Below are 21152 nucleotides of genomic sequence, written 5' to 3'. Positions count from 1 at the left end.
GCAGATTGCTTTGCATTTATATTTGATTTAATGAGATATATTGCGACCTTCCATTAATCAAAGTGTATTACTTAAAGCACCACTTATGCGTATATTTTTAGCGTGTCAGCACATTACCGGATAGGTCCGCGTTAGATGTCTCTCTCTCCTACAATGACATGGATATAAGAGTAAATATTTGTTTAAGTGGTTGGATTAATTGTCACCGTTCTCCCCGCATTGGACACAGGCCGCGGGCGGGAAAGTACAGCTGCGGTGTGAGTGTGCGCCTCCAGCCTCCCGCGTGCATGGCCTGGGGTTTAGGTGGGTCAGAGGTCAGGGTTCTCCACCTGTCTGAGGAGTGCGATTACCCTTCTGACCAGAGCCTGCCGTGGCTTGTGGATGCTGGGGGTACTGTGGGGACATGGATCCCAGGCCGCAGAGAGTACATACTGTACCTCCCAACCTCCCTAATCAAACCTGCCACACCAAAGGCACAGCCAGTCCAAAAAGGGGCAGAGCTAAGTGGTGGATAAGCGCGGCCTCGGGTGGAGGGGCATGGCTGCAACCCCCGTTTTTATCATTTTCGGAGGCATGCCCAGCTATCCCTTAGCGATTGCCAACCCCTGGCTCCCTTAACTCCCTCTATGCACTGAGGAGACCGCAGAACAGAACAGTGATCACCAGCTCCTGTTATAAGGGGCGCAGCTATGCCCAGTAAAATAAACATAATTTTTAATAATAATATTATTTTTTATTATTAAAATATCAATCAAGGAAAAGATAAGAACATTTTTGAAGCGCACGAACACAATAAATCGACACGAGGCTTCTATCTGAGGAAGCCGCTGATTTACTACAGGCGGAGAAACGCGTCTGTTGCCTCAAAGTGGAGTCCGGTCACCGCTGCTAACTGACACCATGAGAACTGTGTGATATGTGAACATCTCACTGTGGACCTATTGTCATCTAATCTCATCGGTGTTTGGAGTCCATCTCAAAAAGCTGAAAGGGGGCAATTATACGCCATACTGTACAAGAGACTAAAATACACCATAAAGGATTGACTGCACAGTATCGTCATGGCCACAGGGGATGTTAATTCTTGATGCGGGACTGGTAATTATGAAATTCCATTGCCTCAATTGTACAAGAAGCCATAAATACCAAAGCCTATATTTAGCATTATATTAGCCTCATATCTAAAGGATAGAGATTTTATATGTTATATGTTGTATGTTATATGTTGTGAGTCTTGTGTGTCTATGTTATTGTGTTAGACGTGCACTCCAAAATTATTCTTATCTTTTTCTTGATTGATGATATTTTAATAATAAAAAATAATACTATTATTATAAAAAATTGGGTACTTGTGTATTATCACGGCGCCCACTAAGCAATTTGCTTAGTGGGCTATTCTGCATAGGAAAATCGCATCGCATGGGCCATTTTAAGAGCCATGCGATGCGATTTTCCAATGTAATTTATTCACTGCTCTCTTAGCCCCGGGGGATCGCATCGCACCTCCCGCAAAATCGCATGTGATTTTATAGGGCGTGCGATGCCATTACATTAGCTATACAATAATATCATTGTATGAGAAACTGACCAGGTGTAGTCTCGCCACTCCTGAGTGACTGCCCCGGTGTCCTCTTGCCGCTCCTGAGTAACTGCCCCGGTGTCCTCTCGCCGCTCCTGAGTAACTGCCACAGTGTCGTCTCGCCTCCCCCTGAGAAACCGTCCCAGTGTTGTCTCGACGCCCCTTGACAAACCGCCCCGGTGTCCTCTCGTCGCCCCTGAGAAACCGCCCCGGTGTCCTCTCGTCGCCCCTGAGAAACCGCCCCGGTGTCCTCTCGCCGCCCCTGAGAAACCTCCCCGGTGTCCTCTCATCGCTCCCCTGAGATACCGCCCCGGTATCCTCTCGCTGCCCCCTGAGATACTGCCCTGGTGTCCTCTCGCCGCCCCTGAGAAACCTCCCCAGTGTCCTCTCATCGCTCCCTTGAGATACTGCCCTGGTGTCCTCTCGCTGCCCCCTGAGATACTGCCCCGGTGTCCTCTCGCCGCCCTCTGAGAAACCGCCCCGGTGCCCTCTCGCCGCCCTCTGAGAAACCGCCCCGGTGCCCTCTCGACGCTCCCCTGAGATACCGCTCTGGTGTCCTCTTGCCGCCCCAGGGGGAACGCTGTCTCTGGACCTTTCCTATTACTGACAAGCTGGTGGAGCAGAGGTGCTGGGAAGTCACACGAGCAGGAAGCGGCAATAACATGACTTTCACTGGGATATAAACTGATTTCTCTGTTACAGAGTAAATCTCAGCATGACGGCATATCAGGATATCCTGAGGAAAGGGTGACACCGGTTATTTACCTTATCTGTCAGAGCGAAGTGATCCTGAGAGCCTGCTACAGCTGGTCAGCATTTCTTATGAATACATATTTCCACTTGCACATCCAAACTGCGGCGAGTCGTCCACCATAGCGCACTTGTTACTTCTCTTCTAACAGCAGGGGTGGGACCCCCCCATTATTTCACACGCCCCAAACCCCATTATTTCACAAACAACCCCCACCCCCCCATCCCCCCCACCCTATTATTTCACACGCCCCTTTCTCCAGTTTCAGATACTGATAAAGCGGACTGGGGGTCTGATATTGGACCTCTGCTGGGTGAGGAATCATCGAAGGCAGATCGCATTGGGGTTAGAGTACTCAGATGTGGTCCTGTTCCCAGCCCGGACCTGCTGGTCCCAAGATTGATTGTATAAATAATATATGTCGCACTATTATTTGACAGGACAAATAATACTTGGGCCTGATTTCTGTCTGGGCCCGGGACCGGAGTCCCCGCGGTCGCCCCATGATGGCGCCGCCCCGCATGCCAGTCCCTCCCCACAATGGCCCTTATTCAGATCTGAGCTCAGCACAAATTTGTTTGGAAAATGGACAAAACCATGTGCACTGCAGGTGGGGCAGATGTAACATGTGCAGAGAGAGTTAGATTTGGGTGGGGTATGTTGAAACTGAAAGCTAAATAGCAGTATATAAATAATGCAGCCAGTATTTACCCTGCACAGAAACAATATAACTCACACAAATCTAACTCTCTCTGCACCTGTTACATCTGCCCCACCTGCAGTGCACATGGTTTTGCCGGGGGGGGGGGGGCATTCTGCGGCGGGTTGCATTTACCTGCGATTACACGCAGCTTAGCGAACAGGTCTGCATGAGACCCCATTCATATTGCTTATTGCTGAGGTCTCTCCATCAAACATTATATAAAACAATCATGCGTTGGAAATGTATATTTATATTCTGTATTCGTTTACAGAGATCTGGGAAATGCAAATGTCACTAATTAAAGCGAGTCATTACCCAATTATCCACTAGGTGGCGCATGTGATGGCATTATGGAGGATCTAGAAGCAGTGGACAGAACAAGTCACCTCAGTAACAGGAAAATCTCATAATCACTTATGGACATGATCTGTTCTGAAGAGCAATAGACAAATAATAACCCGACTGACACACCTGTAATATAGGCCCTTATTCTAGTTCACTCTTTCTGACAAAATCCTTCTTAGATGGACAAAACCATGTGCACTGCAGGGGGGCAGATGTAACATGTGTAGAGAGAATTAGATTTGGGTGAGTTATTTTGTTTCTGTGCAGGGTAAATACTGGCTGCTTTATTTTTACACTGCAATATAGATCTCACTTTGAAGTAAAACCCCACCCAAATCTAATTCTCTCTGCACATGTTACATCTGCCCCCCTGCAGTGCAGCATGGTTTTGTCCATCTAAGAAGGATTTTGTCAGAAAGAGTGAACTAGAATAAGGTCCTTAGTCCCAGGCAAATCACTGCGGGAGATCACTCCATTGTGTCAGCAGCAGTCTGCACCTTGCGTGTCCTTCCCTATTTTCCTGATGACCGTTGCACTTTATTTATAAATGTAGCACATTTTGCCAAGTAAGGACACACTGTCGGTAAGTGACGGTGTAATCATACATTTATTAAACCCAGGACTGGCACATTCAGCAATGCTGTCATACACCTACAGCAATACCCACATGTGGCATGGTTGGTGTAGTGGTTAGTATTACTGTCACATACTGTATCACTGAGCTCTTGGATTCAATCCCCCACAGTTACTATGTCTGAGGAGTTTGTATGTTCTCCCTGTGCTTGCATGGGTTTTCCTCCAGCAACATGCTTGTAGAAATACAATTAGAAATACATTCGGAATTTTAACTAACATTAATGAATTTCCTGATAATTTGTAACAGCTATAATCTGCAGTAATACATTAGCACATTGGGGTAATTCAGACCTGGTCGCACAGTCGCGAATTTGCACGGCATCCGATTATAGGCCAGTAGTACGAATGTGCGAGGTCGTCCTGCGATTCAATCCTGATAAATTTTCTTTTAAGGTAATTGACAGGAAGGAGGCGTCTAGGAGTGAAAACCGGATGTAGGCCTGTGGCGTAACTATAGCCCCGCATCCCCCGCTGTGGGACTGTGGGCGCCAATCTGTGGGGCTATAGTTACAACTTAATACTGCCGTAGTATGCGTCTGTGGCCGGGAGCGGGGCATATCGGCAGCGCCGCCCCCCTCCTCCTAGCCCTCCCACCCACCCAAGTAAACTTACACATCCCCCTTACCCCTCCGCATGCCGCCCCTGCATTCAGGGTCCCGGCCGCAGCGCAGATCTGGTCCTGGCTCCGTCTCCTCCTGCAGTTCTAATGAAAAATAACTACCAGAAAATGGCTGCCCCCATACAGCAGATGGTTTTTTGGGATGCTAGAGCAGGCGCGGGGGGGGGGGCGCAAAAATTCGAGTTACGCCACTGATATGTAGGCGTGCCTAGGAAACCGCTGGGAGTGTCCGGGATAAAGCAGACGTGCCTAGGAAACCGCTGGGAGTGTCCGGGATAACGCAGGCGTCAGTGGCAGAACTTGTGAGTGGTGGGCCCAGGTTCAAAAGTACAATTTGGGCCCCACAACAGTGGGTGACAGAGGTACAAGCTGCTGGTCTAGGCAGTAGTGGGCCCCTAGTCCTCAGGGGCCCCGGTGCAATGCACCTGCTGCACCAAAGGTAGTTCCACCTCTGGCAGGCGTGCCTAGGAAACCGCTGGGAGTGTCCAGGATAATGCAGACGTGCCTAGGAAACCGCTGGGAGTGTCCGGTATAACGCAACCGCTGGGAGTGTCCAGGATAACACAGGCGTGCCAAGGAAACCGCTGGGAGTGTCCGGGATAACGCAGGCGTGCCTAGGAAACCGCTGGGAGTGTCCGGGATAACACAGGCGTGCCTAGGAAACCGCTGGGAGTGTCCGGGGTAACGCAGGCGTGCCTAGGAAACCGCTGGGAGTGTCCGGGATAACACAGGCGTGCCTAGGAAACCGCTGGGAGTGTCCGGGATAACACAGGCGTGCCTAGGAAACCGCTGGGAGTGTCCGGGATAACGCAGGCGTGCCTAGGAAACCGCTGGGAGTGTCCGGGATAACACAGGCGTGCCTAGGAAACCGCTGGGAGTGTCCGGGATAACACAGGCGTGCCTAGAAAACCGCTGGGAGTGTCCGGGATAACGCAGGCGTGCCTAGGAAACCGCTGGGAGTGTCCGGGATAACGCAACCGCTGGGAGTGTCCAGGATAACACAGGCGTGCCTAGGAAACCGCTGGGAGTGTCCGGGATAACACAGGCGTGCCTAGGAAACCGCTGGGAGTGTCCGGGATAACACAGGCGTGCCTAGGAAACCGCTGGGAGTGTCCGGGATAACGCAGGCGTGCCAAGGAAACCGCTGGGAGTGTCCGGGATAACGCAGGCGTGCCTAGGAAACTGCTGGGAGTGTCCGGGATAACGCAGGTGTGCCTAGGAAACCGCTGGGAGTGTCCGGGATAACGCAGGCGTGCCTAGGAAACCGCTGGGAGTGTCCGGGATAACGCAGGCGTGCCTAGGAAACCGCTGGGAGTGTCCGGGATAACGCAGGCGTGCCTAGGAAACCGCTGGGACTGTCCGGGATAACGCAGGCGTGCCTAGGAAACCGCTGGGACTGTCCGGGATAACGCAGGCGTGCCTAGGAAACCGCTGGGAGTGTCCGGGATAACGCAGGCGTGCCTAGGAAACCGCTGGGAGTGTCCGGGATAACACAGACATGCCTGGGCTTTTTAGTGGAGGGTTTGTGACGTTAGCTCCAGGCCATATACGCCTTTATCCATCGCAGCCGCTAAGTCCATGGCTACACGACGCCTGTGATGACCGGTGCCCAGTGTAATAATCATTAGAATTGAGCCTGTTACGATGGGTTTTTGACAAATAGATTTGTAGCCGTACTCACCCATACGCACAGCAAGCACGTTATTATTGGCGCGCCGGGATTTCACTCTAGGGGGCAGAGCATTCATTGAACGCTGTATGACCAGGTCTGAATAAGCCCCATAGATGTTTGAGCTGCATTTCACCATCTCATACAGTATACAGCGCGGCTTTGTTACAGCCCCCCGCGCTCAGTATATCAGAGATGTCGCTTTGTGCCAAGTATGAAAGAAGAGTCTTCAAAATGGTATCAGACGTTCAAGGCTGTAATTATCGCAGATAACTAAATATATGTAATTATCACCATTTTCAATGATCATAATAATTTGCTGTTTGCAACCAGCGCACTCTGCAAACTAATTCCACGTTCTGCTATTACCCAATTACAGTGAATCCGGCCTTCAGTTCCTCCGGGGTCAGTTCTAAGCTCACTCACTTCTCGTTCTATTCTCCCTTTCTGTGCTGCGAGAGCCTGGATATTGTAATGTACATTATATGGAATACATCTTATCTTATGTGCCGGAAATTTATGCGACTTCTATTTCACATGGGATGTTGCTATGGGCAACCAATCAGACACTATATTCTTCTAGAAGGTGCTCAACAAATAAGACGTAGATTCTGATTGGTTGCCCATAGCAAGATCCCATGTGAAATCAATCAAGCATCAAGTTCTATCTTCTCTTACCTTCAGCCATGAGGTTCCATCTTCTCTTACCTTCAGGCATGAGGTTCCATCTTCTCTTACCTTCAGGCATGAGGTTCCATCTTATCTTACCTTCAGCCATGAGTTCTATCTTCCCTTACCTTCACCCATGAGTTCTATCTTCCCTTACCTTCAGCTATGAGTTCTATCTTCCCTTACCTTCAGCCATGAGTTCCATCTTCCCTTACCTTCAGCCATGAGTTCCATCTTCCCTTACCTTCAGCCATGAGTTCCATCCTCCCTTACCTTCAGACTTGAGTTTCCATCTTCCCTTGCCTTCAGCCATGAGGTTCCATCTTCCCTTACCTTCAGGCATGAGTTCTATCTTCCCTTACCTTCAGACATGAGTTTCCATCTTCCCTTACCTTCAGACATGAGTTTCCATCTTCCCTTATCTTCAGCCATAAGGTTCCATCTTCCCTTACCTTCAGGCATGAGGTTCCATCTTCCCTTACCTTCAGCCATGAGGTTCCATCTTCCCTTACCTACAGGCATGAGGTTCCATCTTCCCTTACCTTAAGCCATGAGTTCCATCTTCCCTTACCTTCAGCCATGAGTTTCCATCTTCCCTTACCTTCAGACATGAGTTTCCATCTTCCCTTACCTTCAGGCATGAGTTTCCATCTTCCCTTACCTTCAGACATGAGTTTCCATCTCCCCTTACCTTCAGGCATGTGGTTCCATCTTCCCTTACCTTCAGGCATGAGGTTCCATATTCCCTTACCTTCAGACATGAGTTTCCATCTTCACTCACCTTCAGCCATATTTTCCATCTTCCCTTAGCTTCAGCCATGAGTTCCATCTTCCCTTACCTTCAGCCATGAGCTCTATCTTCCCTTACCTTCAGGCATGAGGTTCCATCTTCCCTTACCTTCAGGCATGAGGTTCCATCTTCCCTTACCTTCAGGCATGAGGTTCCATCTACCCTTACCTTCAGGCATGAGGTTCCATCTTCCCTTACCTTCAGGCATGAGGTTCCATCTTCCCTTACCTTCAGGCATGAGGTTCAATCTTCCCTTGAACTTTGGGAATGAGGACAATTCAGCTATGTACTGGAATCGCGGAACCTCACTGGGATCTTCAATTCGTCTGTAGAAATACATTAGGTTCTGCTAATGGATTCTAAGACAATGGATGGGGTACATGTAAGAAGATAACAATCCCTTATCTCACTGACAATGCATGTGGCCATTTCCAGCCTACTGACGCCCTTCCCTCACATTATATACTGTATGGCTGCACATACGTTAACACCATCTGCTCTAATTACCAACCTTCTTACAATATATGTTGCCTACTAAAATTCCAAGAAAAAGAAGCAAATGAACAAAATATAATAAAAAGAGGTTTATGATGTATTCTAGGCCCAGGGACTAGCACCAGCGATACTTCAGCCGAACAGACAAGAACATAAACCATAGGAATAGTACAGTATTTTGCATTTTAATGCACTGTTATCTCCAGCAGAAGTTCACCACATCCGTCAATTAAACGCAAAGCGCAGAGAGAAATGTTTTTATCTGCAGTTGGTAACAATTTCCACAGATACATTGGCCAAATGTGAGATCAATCTACAAAGTCTATCTGTCAGCGTCGCACAGACGTTCACCATAATATTACTGACTTACGGGCGCTATAGTGAGGAAGGTGAAAATGGGCAATAACCAGCAACAATCAATCAATTATCAATACACTCCCAATACAAGGTCCATATATCTGTGAGGCGAAAGACACAGAAAGTCAGGGACTATACAGTATGAAGGTCAAGGGTCATATAGGGAGCTACTGTATGTGCTAAACATCAGAGAGAGATAAAGTAGTAGCCAATCCGCACCTAGCTGCCATGTTACAGGCTGTTCTTGTAAAATATCATCAGCTGATTGGCTGGTACTTTATTCCGTGCACTTTATCTCTCTCTACGGCTTAGTACATAGTCCCCGTAATCCCCGACCGCTCAGAGGGATTTCTATTACAGCTTACGCAGTGACTGAGCAGCAGAGCTAATAACGAGAAGATTAAATGATAGATGTCGGGAAGCTGTGAGAGATCTGAGATTAATCTGCTGATCCCGGATCTGTCTGACATCCCCCCCCCCCCTGATCTGAGTGCAGACGCGTGGAGCGATGGTACGTTTTACAGACCCACGATCCCTGAGAGATCCCACTGACACCAGGGGGGGTATTGTGCGGCCCCCCCCGTGCGTTCACAGGGGGAGACCGATGTTCTGTGCATACACAGATGCATTTCTGCAAATGTGCAGACGCAGGGTGTGAGCAGGCATGGCAAACTACATGTATGCAGTCCTGCTAGCACCTAGGGGCCAGGGGGCACAGCCCATGGGAACTCCCAGGGTTTGCTCCACACGCAGCGCTGCCAAATTCGTAAGACTGCGCGTGGCCCAGAATAAGGTCCCAGTTCTCTATCCGCTCCTCTCAGCAGCCTGTAGTATGGCAGTTTTCATCTGATTGAATGGCACTTTATCTCTTTCCACTTTATCTCTCCGAGGTTTAGCAAAGACCCAATATCTGGGTGAACTGGGTGTTAATCAGCTCCTTGGCAATACTGGGAAGTGCCCATCCGTGGCATATCTCCGGGAGTAGAGGCGGCACATTCCTGTCGCTGGGGCAGTGTGACTGCGTCTAAGTCTCTTCTTATAGGTCTGGGGGCTGATTCAGATGTCCGGTGCTGCCAACATTGCAACATGAGGAGACCATGGTGTTTCTACTGATTGCAGATGCCAGCAGGACGTTCTGCTTTAGACACCTCCTGCGGGCATTAGCATATGTGTCACAGCATTTGCATCCAAGACGCGTGTTGAGACTAGTGTCCATCTCCGAATCAGACCCTGGGTCGCTGTAACTGTGCAAATCACCATATAATTCAGGAGAGCTGCAGAAGTGTGACTTTACTAGCTGCAGCCAGGCTGAATAATAATAACAAAGACACTTCCTGGGTAACAATCGCTTCCTGTATAGCGAGTAATTACCAATTATCCCACCATCCACATATAGCGTACACCCAATGTGGGAAGTAGAGCAGGGGTGTTTAATAAGGGAGCAGGGGGATCAATAATGGATGCTTTTTGCCCACTACTTTTCTAGGAGGTGCAAACTTCCCATCTTCAATACAACTGGCATCTTAGTAAATGTCCCCCTAAGATCACAATGGCCCTTATTCTGATTGACGCGGACTTTACCGCATACTTTCGGATCGCGTCTTTTCGGCGTCTGCGCATGCGTGGAGAACGCAACGCGCATGTGCCACGCCTTGACTCCGTACCAGTTCGGCCAAATCCCGTACAAAACTGTTCCCCGCAATCAGTCGGGAAATATGGGCGTATTATGGGCGTCATGCGGAATGTCACATGGGCGTAGTTTCAAAGTGGGCAAAACGGGGCGGAAACATGGGCGGACACGGGGGAGTACACTTATGTTGGGGGGCGTACATTCGGATAGCACTCCGAATGCACGCGATCAAAAAGGGAAGAAATGTGCGGTGTCCACAAGTGTACTATTGCTTTGCGGACACCACTCGTTCATGCGGTAGGCGAACGTACGCCTAATGACTACAAGCATTAACACCTGAACCCAATAGAATCGACTCCTTTACTCATTACTCACTAATAGGCCGCTTGTCAGTGCTTTAATTGAAACCATTGCCAGAGCCAGATTAAGGTCTAAATGGGCCTGGAGCTAAAAATGATCAAGGGCCTATTATGCGCAATAATAGGGGTTGCGGCCAGCACCTAATAATGTGGGGGACGTGACCAGTGTTCTGGTTGGGTGATCTGCTCATGGGTGTGTCTCTATTTGTGTAAATACTTTCAACTAATTATATATGCCTGGAAAAGGCAGGGGGCTGGCATATGAAAAATGCAGGGAGATATATTGGCGGGTGCACTCCAAAGGTGCACCCGCAGGATGCTGATGTCCTAAGATACTTGTGGGGTGAGGCGGCACTCCAGTCATAAAAAAATACTGTAAACCGAAACTTGGTAGACAACATTTCAGCACCTTTTATGTGGTCACCTAAGTTTACCACACCATATACCCCTTATACAAATCATGCAACACAATAGTAACCCCTTATACTGTACTTGCTTCTTACACATTATGCCACATGGAATGAGACAAAATTCACACCGATTGAGCAAAAATTCACACTATGGCACACAGATTGAGTCAAAATTCACTTTATGCCAGACAGATTAAGGCAACATTCACATTTTGTCACATTGATTGAGCCAAAATACACACTATACCAGGCATATCCAAACAGTGGCCCTCCAGCTGTTGTGAAACTACATGTCCCAGCATGCCTTGACATAGTTTCAGCATTCCCTAATTGCAAAACTGTGGCAATGCATGATGGGACTTGTAGTTTCACAGCTGGAGGGCCATAGTTTGGACATGCCTGCACTATACCAAACAGATTGAGCAATAATGCACAATATGCTTCATAAATAGGGGTATTGCGCGCCAAAGGCGCACATTAAAAATTTACACCATAATGCCCATTACATGTTAAGCCTCACACCATAATCTCCATTACGTATTATGCCAAACAGCATAATGCCTATTAAAAATTATGCTACATAAGTGTTGCTTACCTACATGTTCATTGCCAGGGGTTCCATGCTCATTGCCAGGGGTTCCATGCTCATTGCCAGGGGTTCTATTCTCGTTGCCATGTGGGATTACATGCTCATTGCCAAGGGGGAATACATGCTCGTGGTAACTGGGGGACAGTCGCCATCGGGCAGAAATGACAGCCATTAACAGCCGGGCAGAGAGCAGTGGGCTGCCCGGCTGTATTCAGAGCACTGCATGTCCCGGCTATTTGAAATAATACCCCTTTCATACCAGAAAATGCAGGGAATATGGTCCCAGGATCATGCAGGGACATTCTCGGACTGGCCCCCTTTACACCAGCCTAGTCCCTTCATTTTCTGGTGTGAGGGGGAGAGAAAACCACCCCCGCCCCCCTTTAAACAACCAACTGACCCATTTACATGTAGCCTTCAAATGATTTTGGTCCCGTGAAACTGGGCCGTTTGGTTCCAGAGAAATCTGTCCTCAAACAACATGATTACCAATGAACCCATATGGACCAGGTATCAGATTGAAGGCCCAGCGATTTGGGTTCCACTGAGATCAACCTCGAGTTTCTGTGATGCTGTAGGGGGAACTGGCAGCCGTTGGAACCGGGTGGAGGTCGGAATTAGCGGGTCCCATGTTATCCTATGGGGAAAACGTTCCAGGTTTGCCTGGTGGTATCTCCGGTTCACGGGGGGCTAGCGACGCGGGGCTGGTCTAGTTGGAAAGCCCTGACCCTCAGCTACAAAATGGGCCTATTTGGAGAGTGGGCCTGGAGCTATAGCTCCATCAGGCCCATTGTTAATCCGGCTCTGACCATTGCTGCTTCAAGGAACCCTTACTAAACACCCACATATCCTGTACTTGTCAGACACTTTAAAACTGCTAACAATGGACATGACAGAATATTAATACTAGCAATACACATGTGTATTCGACATGTACTCATGAAACCACACATTTTTGGGTAAAGTAAAAAAATTTATTTCTATACATGTCACAGTCAATGCCACTGTGATGCAATGACCAAAAAATACAAAATCCAAAAAATAAACAACATGGCAGGAATGTAGCAAAATAAATAATAATACAAAACAAATATAATTGCACACAGATGGACTCCAGCACCTCCTATGTGCCACTGCACATGCAGCCAGTGGGAAATGAGGATGCTGCTGGCCCTTCTACAGCAGGGCAACCTGCACCTGACCATTCTACAGCAGGGCAACCTACACCTGGCCCTTCTGCAGCAGGCCAACCTGCAGCTGGCTCATATGCACCATCAGCAGAATCATTTGGAACACAACCGGGGACTTCACAAGATAGTACCATGGCCATCACTTCAAGTACAGCTGACAGTAATGGCAGGCAAAAGAGGGCAACAGGGGAACCAAAAAGGACATATGAAGCAAGGGCTCATCTGGTTACCCTCAGCACGTGATTGGACACAAGAAGCTGACACACACAGCACAATGGAAGATTTGGGACCACATAACGGTGGAGATTAATGCAGCCACAAGTTCATTTGCGACCACGTTTGGCCTTGGTAGGCTCCTTGGCCTGTGCAGCAGCTCTTCGGGGACGGCCAGATGCTGGGGCAGGTGGAGCAGATGATGTTGAGGGGTTGGCTGGTCTACCCCTCCTGCCAGCAGGGAGTGTTGCCGGTGGTAATGCACCAGAAACGGATGACATTAGGACCCTGTTGCTGGTAACCAGCTCCACCATAAGCTCATTATGGTGGAGGAGGAGATCATTTTGGCGGGTGGCTTGCTCGGCCAGCACCTGAGCACTTGCAGCCATGGCCTGATGTGACTCAGCCATGGCCTGCATGCTCGCAGCGATGGCCTGCTGGGTGCTGACCAAGCTCGCCAGGATCTCCTCGGTCCTATGCATCCGTTCTGATGCCAAGTCTCCCTGCTGGTTGATGTCCCCAAGCATCTGTGCCAAGGCGGCCAAATCGGCTTGGGCCGATGGCTGCTGCTGCACAGGCCTACCACTGGGGCCAGGTGGCACGGACTCCTCCACCTCCTGAGCAGAGTCGGCACCAAGCGGTGGGGTGTCTGTGGAAAAAGATAAACACAATTAGGAGACATTCTAAGATAATTACTTGCACAAGTTTATGGCATGACCAATATTTACCTTCCAGCAAAGACGCAAACACTTCAGCTGGGGCCTCGCTATCCATCGTGCTCACCCCCCTGATCTCCTCAACTGATATACAGCTCTCGGCCATCAACTCCAGGGGGGTGAGCTCTAGCCCTGATGGCATGGGCCCGGCCCCAGATGTCTGGCTGTGTTCCCACCGCTTGGTCATCTTCCTCTTCAGGTTGGTTTTGAAGTCCTGCCACCTGCAATGTAAGTTGACATATTAATACATGTCACTCCAGATGTTAGCTGTTGCAGCCATTGCTCTGTGCTACATATTACGACATGTGATTAATGTCCAAAAGATAATATTACATGCAACTATGATATCCACCGTTACAATACACATTCACAATCACCCTACTCTAACTCTCACCGAAATAACATGGCAATAATGTATGTGTATCGTAACAACCTCACGGGCCATTTGCTAAATCCATCTAAGCATCAATTCAATCATTACTTGGCTATTACTGGGCACATGTATCACAAAACAACTTGCCTCTTCTTCACATGGTCCGTATCACGAACTTGTGGCGCTACTTCATTAATCTCTGCCGTTATCTGTTCCCAAATCTTCCATCTGCGTGTGTGTGTCAGCTTCTCCGATGGACACTCAATCCAATCACGTGCTCGGGGAACCAGGATGGCAAGCTCCTGTGCTTCATATGCCTTATTTTTTTTGGGTGGTTCCTCTGTTGCCCTGGCTCTCCCCTTGCCACGTCCTTGGCCACGCCCCCTGTCACGTGTCGCTGCACTTGAAGTGCTGGCCATGGTACTACCTTGTGAAGTCCCCGGTTGTGTTCCAATCAATTCTGCTGATGGTGCATATGAGCCAGCTGCAGGTTGGCCTGCTGCAGAAGGGCCAGGTGTAGGTTGCCCTGCTGTAGAATGGTCAGGTGCAGGTTGCCCTGCTGTAGAAGGTCCAGCAGCCTCCTCATTACCCACTGGCCGCATGTGCAGTGGCACATAGGTGGTGCTGGAGTCCATCTGGTCAAATAGTTGCTGCAGATCTGGGTCCACCTCTGGTTGTGATCCAGACATGTTAGCAACAACATGGTCACCTTCTAATACACCTTTATATACTGTTTGTGTATCCTGTTTGGCGGACATCAGCGGCAGCTGCGTTCCGTGCGTGAGCGTACGTCGCTGTTTTTTCGCGCCGCATACGGTGGCGGAAATTCCATTGTGTAAAACCTGGCGAAAGTTCTACATGAAATACTGGGCACCAATGCTAACATTGCATAGAATCTTCTGATACACCTGTGACTATTGCACAATACACATGCTATTTGCTAGCATGACATGACATTTGATTCATGACTACTGTGGTATTGTGGCGTTTGATTGCAAGCTAAAAGTAGCCCAATCCCTTAGATAATCCAGGCCACAAGTCATGCAATACTCATCTCTACTGTTATAGACCACACATGTGAGAGCCCTATAAATAGTGACTTGCTGCTAGAATCATTTGTCTCCAGATCTGGACTTGTCAGGGTCTAAGGTAAGCTCTTCCATGCTCCTTGTAGATATGATATCCATTAACAATGTAAGTGTATGAATGTATGCACCATTGCCTCACTGACTACAGATTGTTGGGCCAGCAAAGTGCGTGTAGCATTATTGCAACATGTCACATGTTCACTATTTCACTCACAGGTCTTAAACCTGTGTGGGTTCATCTATTGCAGGACAACATGTCCCAGCAATAGATGAAATGTCTCATAGTACATGATGTCGGCAAAAAATGCTGACACCTTTATCTGAGTGTTTTGGACGGTGTGTATTGAGTTCATATTATTGTGTCATCATTATAGAGTCAAATGGATCTGAGGGATTTCACGGGGCGGCCATCTATTGTACGTATTGAAGGCTACAAATCTATTTGTAGTGGGATATGGCCATTATGTGCATAGGTGCATCAGTATTTATGTTCATTTCTTTATAGGTTGCTGAAGCAATGATGCGCTACATGGAGAGGAGGCTAAGGGCACTTGCGGCTCTCCCCACTCGTCGGCCAAGGAGGCCAGGACGTGCTAGAATCTATCGCACACGGGTGACTCTGTTTGCTATGCCCGATGATGAGGTACTTACTAGGTACCGGTTACCGCCACATGTAATTCTGGATCTGCTCACCTTAATTCAGAGCGATCTGGAACCTCTACACGGGATCACGACAGCAATTCCGCCTCACACACAGCTGCTGGCGGTGTTGCATTTCTGCGCCTCAGGATCATTCCAACAAGTAGTGGCAGTACTTGCTGGAATATCTCAGCCGGCCTTCTGCCGAATCCTGAGGCGTGTGACGTCGGCCATGTTCAGTCGCAAGGGGCACTTCATGGCCATGACATTTGCCACCGAGACCCTGCGCAGAAGCCAGCAGGCCTTCCATCAAATTGCTGGCTTCCCTAATGTGATAGGGGCTGTGGATGGCACCCATGTACCATTTGTGCCTCCATCTCGAAGTGAGAAGATATATAGGAACCGCAAATTGTTCCACTCACTGAACGTGATGGTGGTATGTGGCCCATCCATGGAAATTCTCGCCTTCAACTCGAAGTTTCCCGGAAGTGCCCATGACTCTCATGTCATCCGACAAACCGGGATATGGCAAAGACTCCAAGAGCTGGAAGGCCGTGATGCGTGGGTTCTGGGTGACTCCGGTTACCCATGTACGCCCTGGCTACTTATGCCGTACAGCTACCCAGCACCGGGCCCACAGGAGGCATTCAATCGGGCGCATGTTGCCACCAGGCAAGTGGTGGAGCGCTCAATTGGCCTTTTAAAAGGTCGATTTAGAGTGCTCCACCGCACTGGTGGTGACTTACAATATGCGCCTCAAATGGTGTCGAGGATCGTGGGCCTGTGTATATTTTTCCACAACATTGCTGTGCGGCGTGAGATACCCTTTGATGAGTGGGAGGTACCATCTGAGCCGCAAGATCCGCCCATGCGCCCATCCCGCGCCCCTGAATGCCGGAGGGGATACCAGCTGCGGGACTCTGTGGCGCAAAGATACTTCAGGTACATGTTATCGAGTTGACAGAACACACCAATTTTAGTCAAAATCAGCCCTTCAAATAAGTACAGTGTGTTAGTTGTCAGTGTTACAAAACTAAAATTAGCCAGCCTGCCCTCCTAATGGCAAAGAAATAGGAGATATTTATCATATGTGCTTAGTTTTGGGGGAAGTTCAATATAGGTGCTAATTATTATACCTTGTACAAGGGATCTTATGTGTTTGTTATATCTTCATTATTGTAGTTGATACTATCCCTGATGACTGGTGAGTACATTGATTTATTCTCTAATGTGTTGGGGATTTTTTCCTGTGTTGATGTATGATTTGTTTGCAGATATATATATATATATATATATATATCTATATATATGATATTTGAATTTATTCACATGTTTCAACATTTCAAGGAGCAGGCACCCAGGCAGGCAGGCAGGCAGGCAGGCAGGCAGGGCTGGTGTATAATGCTGGTCTCAGGATACCTGCAAGTATGTGTATGTGTCTTTTACACATAAATGTACGCATACACATAGATGCATAGAGTAAGTAATGCTAACTACAGCTATGCGTTGCTAAGCTATAGCACGCGTTGCTTGGCGGAGCGAGGCGTCATTGGATTTGCTAAGTGCATACACACTGTGTTTTATATATATATCAGATTTGTTCATTGCCATACATCAGCACTACTGTTTTGAAGGCATGCGAATTTGTCACCATTTGTGTTGGCGCAGAGACGCTGTTCATGTAAAGATGAACAATAAAGTTATTAACACAAATAACTGTGATCAACCAATGCCACCACCTGATTGGTTGATAGATGCCATTGTTAACATGGCGGAGACACGAAGGGCAGACCCCTTTACACATGCGGAGCTGAGGGTTCTGGTCTCCGTCATGGAGACAAGGCTGGGCCGTGCGGGGCCCTTTATCACTAACCGCCATAAGCGGAGGGCCTATGCTGCGGCAGGGCGCCGTATTTACGCCCGCACTCGGGTGCGGAGGTCCCTCGGGCAGCTCGAGAGGCGGTGGTCGGACCTCCGCAGGCGCCAGCCCCAGCTCTTGCAGCAAATCAGGGGCGAAATTGCTGATTGTGAGTATTTTAGCTATGAAATTTCGCACTTACAACATAGCATATATAAACAATAACATGTGTCTCATGATAAGTGGGTGTCCATGGGTTTAAAAGTCCATAGACTGTTATGTGTGCTTCTTCCTGGTTAACATGCAGTCATGTGGCTTTTATATGTAATGACATAGCATTGAGGATTCTGATGCATACAATGTGCCAGATCTAATATGTGTTACACATTGATAAATGCCAGGGTTGTAATGTTTGAACAAATAACTAACAATCACATAATAATTTAAATGTCACATTTTTGAGTCCATTAACAGTAAGGAGCTACTTGCCTGCATCGTTTGCCATCATTATCACCCTTCCATGTATGTCTTGTTATGGATTAATACATGTGCCCCAATGACCCGACATTGACCATGATTTTTTTTTCTACCACACAGCACGAGCCCGAGCCCGACAGGCCCGTGAAGAGGCCGAGGCAGACCTGGCCCAGGAGGAGGCCCAAGACCCTGAGGAGGAGGTGGCGGCAAGGGTGGAGGAGGAGGAGGAAGTGGAGGAGGAGGAAATGTTGGAGGAGATGGTGGAGGAGGTGGTGGAGGAGGAGGAGGTGCCTGAGGAGGTGGTGGTGGAGGAGGTGGAAGAGGAGTTGGTGGCAGAGGAGGAGGTGTTGGTGGCGGAGGAGGAGGTGGAGGAGGAGGTGGTGGTGGTGGAGGAGGAGGTGGAGGAGGAGGAGGTGGAGGAGGAGGAGGAGGTGGAGGAGGAGGTGCTTGTGGCGGAGGAGGTGGACGTGGTCATGGTGGCAGAGGAGCTGGCGGAGGAGGGGGCTGAGGAGGCCACGGTTGCCCCAGAGGATTCCAATTCCGAGGGGGAGGAGGCGTGCCAAGCCCCGGAGTCCCAGCAGATCGGTATGTTTACATAATGCATCATTCATGAAGTAGTTGTACTGGTATTTGTTATGTAGCACTGGTGATTAAAAATTTTGTTCCAATACTATTCATATAGACCCCAAAGTGGGTAGCTACAGATACAGGTACGGGTTAGATGGGGTGTCCAAGGCATCCCTTTCATCCAGGACACCTCTCAATTACACAGGTTTGTGGGATGGGTTGGAGCTCCATTTTGACTGCCACATAACCGTTGTAGTTAAACAGGATCCTGGAGTAAAGGGATGAGTGGATCATTTGTGGATTAAATTCACCTGCTGCAATCGTAGATTATGACCCATCAAATAGTGGAATCTATATTGTTGGTGAATGTTATTTATAAACTCTAGGATGTATGCTATAAATGGAGTATGGCCCGGCCTACCTTGGAATGGAGTCAGAAGTTGCCAGTGTCCCAGGAGCCTCCTCTACCTAAACACCCCCTGTAGTTCAGATTGTTTTTTTGCCCTCACAGAATTGTAGGTTGGTTTAGACAGAATTATGATTTTGAGGATGTGTACTGTGCATTCCTGACATTTGCATAACTCCCATGCCACGAACCATCACTGAACTTAGACTGAGCAGATTGTGACAAGTTCTTATTGACGGAGGCCATGACATGCTTGTCATTGGTTAGTCATGGGTGGGTTGTGACTGAGAAGAAACACTATGACTGTTATGTCTTCTGCAGAGTAAAGGGTAGAGGCAAAAAAAGACAGTATGTAGTAAATAAGTTTGCATGTATGTATATATGTATGTGTCATATCTATTTATCTATGTGTGTCTCTATCTCTCTACATAGATAGATATATATATATATATATACACACACATGTCACCTAGCATTTGTGCAATTTATGTCGCAGTATGTGAAATGTATGCATGAATAACATGACTAATTTTTGCCCCTTTGACATGCCCACAGATGACACCACACCGGCAGATGAGGGGGTGCGTGGGGCCCTCCTGCGGGCGGAGCACCACTTGAGGCTCCTGCTAGCCGACCTGCAGGACCTCAGAGATCTGCTGATTTAATTTATTATTTGATATTTTTTTATTTATATGTTCATTGTGTTTTCTAATAAATTGTTTATGCAAGTTCACAGTTGTTGGTTTTCTTTGCACATTAAACAGTATATGTGTAGATTGTTTATAATCTTTTACACAGGGTGTAATACAAACCATTGCACTTAAATTGCTGTAAGGGTTAATGTGTGCAATGCATGTGTTAGGCATGCTTGTAAGGATATATTGGCATTTAATTGATTCCAATTCCAAATAAGCAGTTTTTTATGAGGATAGGTAATTGAATAAGTGGGTCATGTGATGTCTTGCAGAAGATACTTAATAGTGGGTTGTTTGGCGTAAATACTCCGCTTACGGGCGGTAGCACCGCTTGGCTCCCGGTCGGATGCGGTATTTCCGAGCATACTCTGTAATACTCTGTAATACCGTGCATAATCGGAGTGTTTCTCCCGCACACGCATGGTTTGTATGTCGTCCGTAAACACGCCCTGTTCTTAAAGAGTGAGTCCGTCCGAATGCGGAGGACACGTGGGCGTTTCTACGGACGATGGCCGCATGCGGCAAAACACCGTGGCGTGCGGACCGCTCCGTAAGAATGCGGGAATATCCGCACCGATCTGAATAAGGGCCTGAGTCACAATTAACAGTATAAGAATAACAGTATAAAAAAACAGTATAAGAATAAACGGTACTCCTTACTTATCACGGCGCCCATCGCGGCCATCGTGGGCATTGAATGCACTAAAAAATCGGGTGCGACGCGACCAACGCGATGCCCGCGATTACCCATAGGGAACAATGTTAAATGTCTCAATTGACCCGATTTTCCTGTTCAATGCCTCAATTGACCCGATTTTTCCATAGGAAACAATGTTAAATGGCCCACAGAGGCCAAATAGGCACCCTGAAGTGTGAAATGGCCCCCACAATTGTTAACGCCACCCCACGATCAACGTGAACCGAAGCGTGGCGAGCGGCGGCGGTACGCGTCCTACGACCTTTTCATACCCCCACTATCCACGTCGGCGTGGAGTTGAGAATAGAATAGTGTGGCGAGCCACCGAGCCCGAAGCGTGGCGAGCGGACGCGGATACCTGTGAAGCCCGCAAAGGGACGCGTTAACCTGTGAAGGTATCCGCGTCCCCTCGCGGGGCTCGCTGCGCTCTCCACGCTTCGGGCTCGGTGGCTCGCTGCGCTCGCCACACTATTCTATTCTCAACTCCACGCCGACGTGGATAGTGGGGGTATGAAAAGGTCGTAGGACGCGTACCGCCGCCCCTCACGGGCTCGCTGCGCTCGCCACGCTTCGGGTTCACGTTGATCATGGGGTGGCGTTAACAATTGGGGGGGCCATTTCACACTTCAGGG

General features: G+C 48.5%; 1 long non-coding RNA gene across 1 annotated transcript; it reads left to right on the top strand.

The window, feature by feature from the left end:
- The first annotated feature begins 18604 nt into the window (after positions 1-18604).
- LOC146019576 (uncharacterized) lies at positions 18605-19861 on the top strand. The gene is made up of 2 exons (XR_014450612.1): positions 18605-18740; positions 19684-19861. It is a non-coding gene; the product is annotated as an uncharacterized LOC146019576 (long non-coding RNA).
- Positions 19862-21152: the final 1291 nt, after the last annotated feature.

This window comes from Crinia signifera, chromosome 7 (genome assembly GCF_055691185.1).
Source record: "Crinia signifera chromosome 7, ASM5569118v1, whole genome shotgun sequence".
In the NCBI taxonomy this organism is placed as follows: domain Eukaryota; kingdom Metazoa; phylum Chordata; class Amphibia; order Anura; family Myobatrachidae; genus Crinia; species Crinia signifera.
Note: the sequence above shows the minus strand (reverse complement) of the source record. Positions and strands in the feature narration are given on the sequence as shown.